The following is a 13,589-nucleotide window of genomic DNA, read 5'->3' as shown; positions in this document are numbered from 1 at the left end:
CAAAACGTAAGACCGTCACCGCCATGGACGTCGTCTACGCCCTGAAACGTCAAGGTCGTACCCTTTACGGTTTCGGCGGTTAATTTTATCATTTTATGACGTGTATCCGCATCCTCAGAGGAATAACAACAAACCCCCCGCAGGCAAGCAAACAAACAAACAAAAAAAAAACGGTTCTTTTCAGAACCACAAAATAAATCAAACGAATTAAATATGTTGCTCAATTGTGTGTTTGTCTTCAAATCGAAATGAAAATCGTACGGAGTGAGTGATCATTTTAATTTGTGATCCAGGCGGCGACTTTGACAATTTTGACAGCAGTTTTAGGTTAGAATGACCATCGTTAAAAGAACGTTTTTGCCACGAAGAGTATATTTGAGGTTATGTCCAATATGGGGTAGAGTTACTCTCCTCAGACGTGACTTGAAACAAAATCTCATAGCAAATAAAACGATTGATTGTAGTATTACGGCTCACCGCTGACGACTGCTGCTGCAAGAAATTATCGAGACGGAGAGCACGTATAGGCGACCGGTGTGTGTGTGTATGTTCTTAACAGATTAATGTGCGAAATGTGAAGAAATTTACGACGAATCGGAATGTTTCTTGAATTAGATAATCAATAAATTATTATAGATAGAGTTGTCGAGTTCGTGCTTTAGTCGGGCATTGAATTTTTCTAAAAATTACGATGAAAAGTCGTAAAAATCATCTTTCTTGGTTGAATGTAATCGAAAATCTTCCGTTCAGTCTACGCTCGTATAATGAATTAATTGATCGGTTTAACTTTAAAATATCTAAAAGACTTTTTAACATGATTCTCATAGGTTGTTGTATTTTGGCGAAAAAATCAATTCGTTCGAGTTGAATTTTTGGCCCTGAGAAGGGCCGATGTGAAGATGGTTTTTATAAAAGTTTTTGTTTTTCGTTCGAGATGACGGCGGCGAAGAATTAAATTTAAGGCTTCTTTTCGGTCTTCTTGGGCAACAACACCGCCTGGATGTTGGGCAAGACACCGCCTTGGGCGATGGTAACGCCGGAAAGGAGCTTGTTTAACTCCTCGTCGTTCCTTATAGCCAATTGAAGATGTCTCGGAATGATACGGGTTTTCTTGTTATCTCTGGCGGCGTTTCCTGCCAATTCGAGAACTTCGGCGGCTAGATATTCCATTACGGCCGCCAAATAAACGGGAGCACCTGCACCCACTCTTTCGGCGTAGTTTCCTTTACGCAGAAGACGATGAATTCTGCCGACGGGAAACTGAAGTCCGGCACGACTGGAACGAGACTTCGCCTTTCCCTTCACTTTACCTCCTTTTCCTCTTCCGGACATGTTGTTATACGATATAAACAGCAAAACACCTACTGCGACTGACACGAAGCGCACTGACAAACGTACGGCTTGAAATAAATGCCGAACGCGGCGAAGGCTAGAAATTTATATGGTCGGTACAGCGCCATCTCGTTAGGGCAATGGTCGAACGACGAACTAAGGCGGAGCGCCTGTTTGTCGCTCGCTCGTTATAAATAGAGGGATTTTAGGTGTGCGGCGTTTTAGATCGAGTATACTCGTCGTAACGTGCACGTCGTGTCTGTCTCGTTTTCTGTTTTTAAACGTTTTTTTAACTCGACGACTAGAAGAGAATGCCACCCAAGACCAGCGGTAAGGCGGCCAAGAAGGCCGGAAAAGCTCAAAAGAACATCTCGAAGAGCGACAAGAAAAAGAAGCGCAGGAGGAAGGAGAGTTACGCCATCTACATTTACAAGGTGTTGAAGCAGGTCCATCCCGATACCGGTATCTCCAGCAAGGCTATGTCTATCATGAACAGTTTCGTGAACGACATCTTCGAACGTATAGCTGCTGAAGCCAGTCGCCTCGCTCATTACAACAAACGTTCGACCATAACCAGCAGGGAGATCCAGACGGCGGTGCGTCTTCTTTTGCCCGGTGAATTGGCGAAGCACGCCGTTTCTGAAGGAACCAAGGCCGTCACCAAATACACCAGTTCAAAATAAATCCTCCTCGAGCAGCTTGGAAGTTGGTTGGAAAAAAAAGAAAAAAAATCGGTTCTTTTCAGAACCACAAATTCAACTCGAACGAATTAAAAATTTTCGTCTTCATACTATATAAGTTCCTGAGAGAAAATATAAATAGTGAAAAATATATTTAAAAAAAGTTTGACATCAGAAATGTTAATAAAAAAAGAAAAGAGTAGAGACAACGGCACGCGGTGTTCCCAAGCGGTCACCCATCCAAGTACTGACCGCGCCCGACGTTGCTTGACTTCGGTGATCGGACGAGAACCGGTAGTTTTCAACGTGGTATGGTCGTTGCCTGGTAAAATTTTCCAAGATGGTACGTTGACGATTTTTTGTGATTGTTCGATCGTTTGGATGTGACATTTTTCGATGGTACACATGTCAGAAAATGTACAAGATTTAAAAGAAGAAAAAAAAAAAATTTTTTTTTGCGAGTCGTTTTTTAGTTTTTTTTTTGCGACAAAATGACGAAAAAAAAAAACTCGTATGAGGCGTTAAATTAAATTGTTCGTTTGACGATCTCAACGAGTCACTTGCGATTAACGTAATTTAAAATTTGAGAACTTACTTACTCACTTGCTTGCTTAGATGGAAATAGCACCCACTTGAAGTAAACGCCGACACGGACCGGAGATGAATAAACTCCGAACGGACGGGGTTAATTCATGAACTGACCGTAGTACGGTCGAAGGTTCGCCGCCGCCGCTACCTGCTTTCTTTCTTAGAACTGATAACAGAGTTGGTTTCTTTGTCTGTTCATTCATCGAAATTCCCACCACTCTGGCCGGGCCGGGCGGGGTGGGTGTGTGTTGTTTCATGATTTGTTCTCTTCTCGATTTATTCTTTTTCCGACGTCGTTCGATTCATAGAGATGTTTTCGTCGAAAGTGTGGTCGCGTTTACATTGCATTAAAATTTAATTTGTTCCAGTGCGACGATGAAACAAGAAAAAAGTTTCAAGTAAGTACGCACGCACGCACACCTACATATTTCATTTTTTAAATCTTTCGACGTTCGTAGTTTCTGCTCGAAATGTCGACTAATAGTAGGGAATGTTTTGTTGATTTGTTTGTTTTTCGTTTTTGAGAAGAACAAATGAAAATTTCGTTGGATTTCTGTCGACCGACGACCGACTGAAAATCCGCCGACATCGACGTAGTTTTATTTAGAGTGTCTGAAAAATGCAAACAATGCAAGATTTCCGTATTTTTGTTGGTTTGTGGTGTTTGGGGAGTTTTTTTTATGATTATAAAATGGTTTCGTCGAGAAAAATTGCTTCTTTCGCAATGAATTGGCAAGAAAAATTAAAAAACTCGTCCGTTCCCGTCGCTGGATGTTCGACGGTGGTCCGTCTGATTTTCCCTTTATTTTCGTAAAATTGACGAGAATTTCGCCGTCAAAACTGTTTTCGGTGATGTTTCGATGATGGGATTTCGTCGTGTGAGGTAATTTTTGAGGAAAAAATGTCGATTTTGCGAAAAAAGTCGTTCGAAAAGTCCGTTCGTCGTACAAATTCGTTTCTCATGGTCGAGTCCGAAATTGACATCGTTTTTTTTCCGACCTGTTCGTCAAGATCGTTTTCAAAAATCAACTCCTACGAAAGGCGAAGGTTTTATCTTCGTTCTTGAAAAAATTCGACCTTCTCGGACGTCATCTTCGACCGTTTGTGAATTTTTTTCCTACACTCTGCAGGTTCGTCGGTCGTCGCTCCGATCCGTGCTGCGTCTCTTTGCGAGGCGATTTTCGAAAAGATCGCACGTACTTTTCGACCGATTCGTTCGTGAAACTTGTAGAGGATGCTTCCAAGTTTGTCTGGTCGAAAGCGGAACTTTCCTGTTATTCGTGGAAAACGCGTAACGTCGGCGTCGAACTTGGATGTCATCTCCTTGTTTCGGAGGGTCTTTGTTCGAGTCGACGTTCGATCGGTCCTTGTTCGCTTTTGGAGGTCGGCTGGTCGTCCGGGAAAACTTGAGGTTATTCAGGAGGCCATCGCCGACCGAATCGCTCATGTTCCCGCACCCGGAGGCGGTGATCTTCGCGTAAAGAGAACGATGCCATCACGCGAAAGCTGTATTCGAGGCCCACTGAATTTTCTAACTCGACGAGAAGGCTCTCGTTTAGTCCGCGGTCCGCGCGTTTTCGAACGCGCCAACACTTTGACTTTGGCGCCCAATTCGTTCTGTAAAGTTCATTCGTTCTTTCACCGAAGAATAAGCCTACCTATAATAAAAAGAAAAAAACGCGCGCGCGATAGACGAAAATATGGCCGACGTAGAAAATCAAGCAGCTTCGACGGTCGCCGGTGCCACTTCCGGCTCCTCACCGGTGAAGAAGGAGAAGAAGCCCAAAAATCCGAGAAGCAAACCTTCTCATCCGCCCACTTCGGAGATGGTCACCAACGCCATCAAAGGCTTGAAGGAACGCGGCGGTTCTTCGTTGCAGGCGATCAAGAAATATGTCGCGGCCAACTACAAAGTCGACGCGGAAAAATTTGCGCCTTTCATCAAGAAGTACCTTAAGGGCGCCGTCGCATCCGGTTCGTTGGTCCAAACCAAAGGAAAAGGAGCTTCCGGTTCGTTCAAGTTGGCTTCTGCCGTCACCGGTGCAGCTAAGGCTCCGTCCGCCACGAAAAAGAGATCTGCCGCTGCGACCGCGTCGTCATCGGCGAAATCCAAGAAGACGGGCGTTGCTAAACGTTCCGTCGCGTCAGCGCCGACGTCCGCCGAAAAAGGATCCGCCTCAAAAGCCGGTAAGAAGGCCGCCCCCGCCGCTTCGGCCAAGTCTAAGAAAACTGCCGCCGAAAAGAAGAGCGTCGCCGTATCGAAGGCTAGAAAGGCTGCGTCCGCTCCCGAAAAGAAAGCCAGCGCCGCCTCCAGATCGCCCGTCAAACCCAAGACGCCATCGAAAGCGAAGAAATCCAACAAGGCCGGTCCAACCAAGAAACCGAAAGCGCCGAAACCGAAAACGGCCAAAGCCGTCACCGTCAAAGCGAAAAAAACCGCTTCACCCAAGAGAAAGAAGTGAAAAGTCGACGACGATGATTTAATTTTTTCAACGACGACGACGTCCTGGTGGTTTCGGGAACGTGCTCCGATCGTATATATCGACGTAGGGGCACCATCGATACAAATAAATGGCCCTTTTCAGGGCCACAATTATTTTCAAGAAACGAACGAAAGATTCGCTTGGACAATGCACATTCTGTTGAGGAGATACATACTTTCATTTGATTTTCTTGTCTATTCATTTGACTGTCGAAACAGTGTTATTACAAAGAATGATAAACTTTATTATATAATAATGTTTCAAATAGTCTCAGTTAAAAGAAAATTTAATGTGAAAGAAAAAAGCAAAAGTTTATCGTTTTATGTAAGTACGAATTTTGTGAATAAATCACATAACCTAACTTTTTTTTTTTTTTTTTTTTTTTTTCAATCTCAAAAAGTTGCATGCGCGAACGATAAATTTTCAATTCGTTGGAAAATAATTGTGGTTCTGAAAAGAACCGATTTTTTTTTTCTTCTTTTAACACCTTCGAAGATGAAGAATTTGTTAATTCTAGATGGTCGGATCGGATGGATGGATGGATGGATGGAGGAAATTTAAGCCCTCTCGCCACGAATGCGTCTCGCCAATTGGATGTCTTTCGGCATGATGGTGGACACGTTTGGCGTGGATGGCGCACAAGTTGGTGTCTTCGAAGAGGCCGACGAGATAAGCCTCGCTGGCTTCTTGAAGTGCCATCACGGCCGAACTTTGGAAACGGAGATCGGTCTTGAAATCTTGGGCGATCTCTCGGACGAGACGTTGGAAAGGCAGCTTGCGGATCAAAAGTTCAGTGCTCTTTTGATAACGACGAATCTCACGAAGGGCGACCGTACCGGGCCTGTAACGGTGAGGTTTCTTGACACCTCCGGTGGCGGGAGCGCTTTTTCTGGCCGCCTTCGTGGCCAACTGTTTTCTAGGTGCCTTGCCACCGGTAGATTTACGAGCCGTCTGTTTAGTTCTCGCCATCTCGGATATCGGATGAATCAAATGAAAAGAATTAACGTAGGTAGTGGCTTGCTTGCTTGCTTCGACCGAACGACCGACCGTACGTACGAACGTTCGAAAGTCAACTGAAAATTTTTCGTCGCGCCAACGGCCGTTTTATAAACTCGATGAGTCATACGGCGACGCCATTGGTGGATTCGTTTTTAACGCGAGGTGGAGCTGCCGTAACTTATAAATAGTCCCGCGGAATGAAATTTTGACGTTAGTTCCATAACGAAAGGTCGAAGCTACGTCGTTTTGTACGAAGAATTTCCTAATTTTATCAAGATGACCGGTCGTGGTAAAGGTGGCAAAGGATTGGGAAAAGGTGGCGCCAAACGTCATCGCAAAGTTCTACGCGATAACATCCAAGGTATAACGAAACCGGCGATCAGAAGATTGGCTCGTCGTGGTGGTGTGAAACGTATTTCCGGTCTCATCTACGAAGAAACCAGAGGTGTGTTGAAGGTCTTCCTCGAGAACGTCATCCGTGACGCCGTAACTTACACCGAACACGCAAAACGTAAGACCGTCACCGCCATGGACGTCGTCTACGCCCTGAAACGTCAAGGTCGTACCCTTTACGGTTTCGGCGGTTAATTTTATCATTTTATGACGTGTATCCGCATCCTCAGAGGAATAACAACAAACCCCCCGCAGGCAAGCAAACAAACAAACAAAAAAAAACGGTTCTTTTCAGAACCACAAAATAAATCAAACGAATTAAATATGTTGCTCAATTGTGTGTTTGTCTTCAAATCGAAATGAAAATCGTACGGAGTGAGTGATCATTTTAATTTGTGATCCAGGCGGCGACTTTGACAATTTTGACAGCAGTTTTAGGTTAGAATGACCATCGTTAAAAGAACGTTTTTGCCACGAAGAGTATATTTGAGGTTATGTCCAATATGGGGTAGAGTTACTCTCCTCAGACGTGACTTGAAACAAAATCTCATAGCAAATAAAACGATTGATTGTAGTATTACGGCTCACCGCTGACGACTGCTGCTGCAAGAAATTATCGAGACGGAGAGCACGTATAGGCGACCGGTGTGTGTGTGTATGTTCTTAACAGATTAATGTGCGAAATGTGAAGAAATTTACGACGAATCGGAATGTTTCTTGAATTAGATAATCAATAAATTATTATAGATAGAGTTGTCGAGTTCGTGCTTTAGTCGGGCATTGAATTTTTCTAAAAATTACGATGAAAAGTCGTAAAAATCATCTTTCTTGGTTGAATGTAATCGAAAATCTTCCGTTCAGTCTACGCTCGTATAATGAATTAATTGATCGGTTTAACTTTAAAATATCTAAAAGACTTTTTAACATGATTCTCATAGGTTGTTGTATTTTGGCGAAAAAATCAATTCGTTCGAGTTGAATTTTTGGCCCTGAGAAGGGCCGATGTGAAGATGGTTTTTATAAAAGTTTTTGTTTTTCGTTCGAGATGACGGCGGCGAAGAATTAAATTTAAGGCTTCTTTTCGGTCTTCTTGGGCAACAACACCGCCTGGATGTTGGGCAAGACACCGCCTTGGGCGATGGTAACGCCGGAAAGGAGCTTGTTTAACTCCTCGTCGTTCCTTATAGCCAATTGAAGATGTCTCGGAATGATACGGGTTTTCTTGTTATCTCTGGCGGCGTTTCCTGCCAATTCGAGAACTTCGGCGGCTAGATATTCCATTACGGCCGCCAAATAAACGGGAGCACCTGCACCCACTCTTTCGGCGTAGTTTCCTTTACGCAGAAGACGATGAATTCTGCCGACGGGAAACTGAAGTCCGGCACGACTGGAACGAGACTTCGCCTTTCCCTTCACTTTACCTCCTTTTCCTCTTCCGGACATGTTGTTATACGATATAAACAGCAAAACACCTACTGCGACTGACACGAAGCGCACTGACAAACGTACGGCTTGAAATAAATGCCGAACGCGGCTTCATCTTCAAATACATTTATTTCTAGGTTTTTGGGTTTTTACATCGAGTTCTTAAGATATACATTCTATTTGGCTGCTGGTGAGGCTTTTGGCCTTTTCAGCAGACCGAGGGAATTTAAACAATTTTTAAATCTTATATCTAAACAGTAATTTTGGCTTAAGTATGAATACAATGCATTTGTTTCAAATTAGGTTTTAAAGTTAGGGCGTTGTTGGTAAAGTGGCAAGGTTTGTTTCTTTCTTGGTCGTCCTTCCTTCCTTCTGGACTTGGTTTGGAGTTTAGGAGTTCTTCATGGGAATCCTGGGAATCTTCGTGGGATTCCTGGGACTCTTCATGGGAATCCAGGAGTTGGTGGGACGTCCGGAGCTCTTCGTGGGGATCCTGGGAATCTTCATGGGAGTCCTGGAACTCTTCATGGGATCCTGGGAGCCTTCGCGAAAGTCCGTTTCTTCCTTGGATTGTCCTGGGCTGAAAGAGAAACCTGAAAGAGAAAGGGGAAAAGGAAAGGGATCTCGTCCATGTAGGAATGGACCTCTTCATCGCATCGAAATTGGTGTTTCTTCGACCAGCTCCTGGAGGAGCGGAGGCAGGTCTGGGTAGTTGGCTAAAAGAAGGGCTGTGGGCAAGTGTTTTAGTTTGTGCTTGGGTTTTTTGCGGATAACGTTAATTAAGCGGTTTTTAGTGGGAAGTTTGTGTGTAGTATGAAGAGTTTGAATAGCTAGGTGGTTAGTGCTGGCGAGCGTGCGTGTTAGGTAGCGTTTGCGGTTAATTATAAAGCGTTGATTGATGGGAGTAGAGTTAGTGTGTTCATGCAGAGAGTTTGAAGGAAATCTGAGATCAAGGCGATAGAGAAGTCTAAGCGTATGTCTTTCGAAAGAAGAAATTTTGAAAAGCAAGCGGTTAGTAAGAGAGGCGTAAAGTAGAGATCTGTACTCGAAGATAGGGCGAATAAATGTGTTGTAAGTGTAGTGTAGGGTTTCTGGGCTGCAACCTCGAAGTCGGCCGCGAATGAGATACAAAAGATTTGATCTATTCCGTGCTTTTTTCATTGTTGTTGCCAGGTCCTGGTGTAGTGTGCATGTTTGAGCGAAGGTGATTCCTAGATAAGTGACAGAGTTAGTTTTAGAAATAGATTGATTGTTTATAGTTAGCCGTATGTAGCGTTGAAAGTTGAGGCGATGCTTGTGTGCAAGGGGAAATGAGAAACAGATGGTTTGGCATTTGGAGGGATTTGGCTTCACTCTCCAGGCGTTTGTCCATTTTTCAATGCGGTGAAGTTCTTTCTGAAGTGTTTCCGCGGCTTTCACGGCGTTCTGATGACTGGACCAGATTGCCGTGTCGTCCGCGAACATCCTCGTCTTGGTCCGGAAGTGGTCTGAAACGGGAAAATCTCTGCAGTATACAATGTATAACAATGGTGACAGGACGGAGCCTTGTGGGACTCCGGCGTTGAGGTTGAAAGAGTTTGAAAAAGAGTTGTTAAGTTTGATCCTGCAGGATCGGTTAGTTAGGAAGGAGGCGATGAGCCGCGTAAATTTAAGATTGACTCTAAGGTTAAGAAATTTTTGAATGAGGCCGTCGTGCCAGACTTTGTCGAATGCACGTTCGATGTCCAGGAAGACACCGATGGTACATTCTCCAAGGTTGGCGTGTCGAGTGATGTCGGTTTGAAGTTCTACTAACGGATTTTGCGTACTGCGGTGTGATCTGAAGCCGAATTGCTCTGGCGGAAGCAAATTTTGCGTCTCTAATACAAATTTTAATCGGTTTGTTAAGATTCGTTCAAAAATTTTGCCAGTGATGTTAAGAAGTGAAATTGGTCTGTATGACTTAGGGTCGTTGACGTTTTTACCGGGTTTAGGAATCATGATAGTATTCGCGGCTTTCCACGCGGTTGGAAAATACAAGTTATTTAAACAGTTGTTGAAAATGTTAGTTAAAGCTAAGAATCCGGATTCTGAAAGGTTCTTTAAAACTATTGGTTTGATTTGATCGGGTCCTGGAGCTTTAGTGTTTTTCAAATTTAGAATTAAAGTTTTTACTTCGAAAACAGTGACCGGGTCTGTTAAGTGCTCATCGTTTAGGGGATAGGGAAGTGGTTCAACTAGTGGAATGTCGCGTAAGGTCTGCGCATTATTTGATATTAAATTGAAAAAGTGGTTGTCAAAGTTGGGGTCATTTGGAACTTGGTGAATTTCCTCGAGAAGGTTCGCGAAGCAATTTGCTTTGTCTTGGGAAGAGTGGTAGACGTTTGCTCCGTCAATTAGATTATGGTTCGGTCGAGAACGTTGGCCAGAAATTGTCTTGAATTTTGTCCAATACTCTTTTCCGTTCCGATAATCCAAAGACTCGCAAGTTTTGAGCCAAGTTTCCTCTTTGTAGCAATTAATGTCGCGTCTGATTTTGGCGTTGAATTTATTGATAAGCGTTTTCAAAAAGGGGTCGCGGCTGCGGACGTAATCGCGGTAGATTTTACGTTTTTCTTTAATGAGTCTGAGGATACGGTCTGGCAGTGGGGATTTGTCTTTTGGAATAGTTTTGGGCTTAATGACTTTAAGTTTACAGTACTCGATAGCTGAAGTTAATGAATCTATTTGTCGGTCTATTTCTACCTGGGAATTTACTGGGATAATGACTGGTAGGGCCTGGTCTAATTCTTCGCGGAAAAGGTTCCAATTGGCGTTTTTGTAATTGAAGATTTGAATAAGTGGTGGTTGTGGCTGATGGCCGTTGATGAGGATTTTTGCAATTAAGGGAAAGTGATCTGACGTTACCGTGGTGCCTATTGCTGTTTCATTGTCGAACGCGTGGATTAAGGATTCCGAAATAATGATATGGTCGATAATTGAGGCTCCTCTATGAGAGATAAAAGTGGGAAGTCGGTTTTCTAATCTGTAGATTGGGAGTTCGCTAATGAGAGTGGATAGGATTCTGCCGTTTGGGTTAGTTGCAGTGTCTCCGAAGTCTTCGTGTCTAGAATTAAAGTCGCCGAAAATGACTGAATGAGGGAGATTGGACGCGTATTCGAATAGTTCCGTTGGAAGTTTTTGCCTGACGGGCTGATAGAGGGAGAAGAAAGTAATGATTTTATTGTTAATTACTACGTCGGCTGCGGCAAGTTCGAGAGAAGTTAGGTTGGGAGGCAAATTATGTTGAGTTGACTGAAAGTCGGTAGAAACTAAAAGCGCGGTTCCGTGAGCGATGTTTGAGGGCGTGTTGTGATAGCAAGAAAAATGTTTGACTTTAATCGCGAGATTTGAGCGCGTTTCGGTAATTGATAAAATTTTGATCGCGTCGGTTTCGATGAAGTTACGGAGAGCATGCAATTTCCGTTTGATTCCTGCAATGTTGACCGTGGCGATATTCACACGAGGGGACAGGAGGCCCCCGCCGGGAGCGGCGGGGGCGGCCACCGTGGTAGCCATGGGGAAAGAGAGTTGGACGAGTTAGGGCTGTCGAATCTACTCGAAAGTGAAGTAGATTCTCTGGCCCGCGTGATTGATGCGGGTCTTTGTCTTAAGGACGGATTTGGAGGCGCTCTCGACGAGCTCGCTGACCTTTGCACGCTGGTGAGGGAAGAGGTCGTACAAAAGTTTTGTGACGAAAGTGATTGTCTGACGAACAGACACGGGTTGGGGATCGGGGTCTGCAAATTCGGGAGAGGGCTCCAGAATCAGAGTTGGGGCAATGGGGGTTTCGGACGTGACGACTGCGTCCTTGATTTTGGGGCACTGGCGGGACCAGGCCGGGTGGGTGCCGTTGCACAGAAGGCAAGTTACGTGGTTGGATTCGCATTTGAAGGCTGGGTGGTTCTCTGTGCATTTGGGGCACGCGATTTTGTTGGGGCATTCAGTGGCAGGGTGCCCAAGTTGGAAACACTTGGAGCACTGAAGGGGGGCGGGTTTGGCGGGGGCTTTGGACGGCTCGCACTGATGGCGCTTGCCGAACATGATGACGCCTTCCTTGAGGAGGAAGTCGACGGTCTCTGTGCTGTCAGTGATGACACGCATCAGTTTGGTGAAATTGCCGGATTTCATTGAACGAATCCGCCAGACTCTGATGACTGGCAGATTGAGTGATTTGAGGGCGTTGAGTGCTTCGTCGTATTCGATGTCGTCGTCAACATCGCGAATTACGACAGAGAGGTGGGGTTTTGAAGTGGCAACGTTTGGTTTGGCAGTGACTTTTTTGTGGGTTTCCACAATTGAGATGGATTGGTTTAGCGTGGCAACTTGGAGTTTTTTCTGGAAGTCGCTTGGGAGAGGGTTTAGAGTGACAAGAAGAGCAGTCTTGTTCCAGTTGACAACAAGCTGCTTGATGTTCTTGACCAGAAGAGTGGTCGTTAAAAGGCAGTAAAACTTTTTTTGTGCAGCCCAGTCTGCAGGAATGTTTCTGATGGTGTACTTATGGTACACCGCATTAGGGGTATTTTTGTTGGAGATTGAAGAGACAGAGTTTCCTCTGGCGCGAGGAGGCGAGAGGGCGTGTTGCGACGAAGTCGCAGAAAGAATGGGTGTTAGTGCCCTTTCGGGCGAGGAAGGGCGCGTGATTAACTCACCTTGTGATGTCGACTGGCGGACGAAGTTGGAGAAGAGGTCCATGTCACTGGCACTTGATGCACTGGCACTTGCACCACTGACACTTGAACTCACACTTTTTGCTTTTGCACTCTTGGGAGCACTTGCGGGTGGCTTTTGAGGCCGGGGGCGAAGATCTCTGCTCGTCATCGGCGGAGCACGATGTGGACAAGTCAGAGTTTACTTCAGGAATGCCGAACGCGGCGAAGGCTAGAAATTTATATGGTCGGTACAGCGCCATCTCGTTAGGGCAATGGTCGAACGACGAACTAAGGCGGAGCGCCTGTTTGTCGCTCGCTCGTTATAAATAGAGGGATTTTAGGTGTGCGGCGTTTTAGATCGAGTATACTCGTCGTAACGTGCACGTCGTGTCTGTCTCGTTTTCTGTTTTTAAACGTTTTTTTAACTCGACGACTAGAAGAGAATGCCACCCAAGACCAGCGGTAAGGCGGCCAAGAAGGCCGGAAAAGCTCAAAAGAACATCTCGAAGAGCGACAAGAAAAAGAAGCGCAGGAGGAAGGAGAGTTACGCCATCTACATTTACAAGGTGTTGAAGCAGGTCCATCCCGATACCGGTATCTCCAGCAAGGCTATGTCTATCATGAACAGTTTCGTGAACGACATCTTCGAACGTATAGCTGCTGAAGCCAGTCGCCTCGCTCATTACAACAAACGTTCGACCATAACCAGCAGGGAGATCCAGACGGCGGTGCGTCTTCTTTTGCCCGGTGAATTGGCGAAGCACGCCGTTTCTGAAGGAACCAAGGCCGTCACCAAATACACCAGTTCAAAATAAATCCTCCTCGAGCAGCTTGGAAGTTGGTTGGAAAAAAAAGAAAAAAAATCGGTTCTTTTCAGAACCACAAATTCAACTCGAACGAATTAAAAATTTTCGTCTTCATACTATATAAGTTCCTGAGAGAAAATATAAATAGTGAAAAATATATTTAAAAAAAGTTTGACATCAGAAATGTTAATAAAAAAAGAAAAGAGTAGAGAC

At 44.8% G+C, this 13,589-nt stretch overlaps 1 non-coding gene across 1 annotated transcript; it reads right to left on the bottom strand.

Moving 5' to 3' along the window:
- Nucleotides 1–2,215: 2,215 nt before the first annotated feature.
- LOC148165367 (5S ribosomal RNA) lies at nucleotides 2,216–2,335 on the bottom strand. Its single transcript, XR_015771535.1, has one exon. It is a non-coding gene; the product is annotated as a 5S ribosomal RNA (ribosomal RNA).
- Nucleotides 2,336–13,589: the final 11,254 nt, after the last annotated feature.

This window comes from Gnatocerus cornutus, unplaced genomic scaffold (genome assembly GCF_029298725.1).
Source record: "Gnatocerus cornutus isolate USDA-ARS CGAHR unplaced genomic scaffold, icGnaCorn1.1 ctg00000351.1, whole genome shotgun sequence".
Classification (NCBI taxonomy): domain Eukaryota; kingdom Metazoa; phylum Arthropoda; class Insecta; order Coleoptera; family Tenebrionidae; genus Gnatocerus; species Gnatocerus cornutus.
The sequence above is the reverse complement of the archived record's forward strand: the minus strand, read 5'-3'. Positions and strand labels throughout refer to the sequence as shown.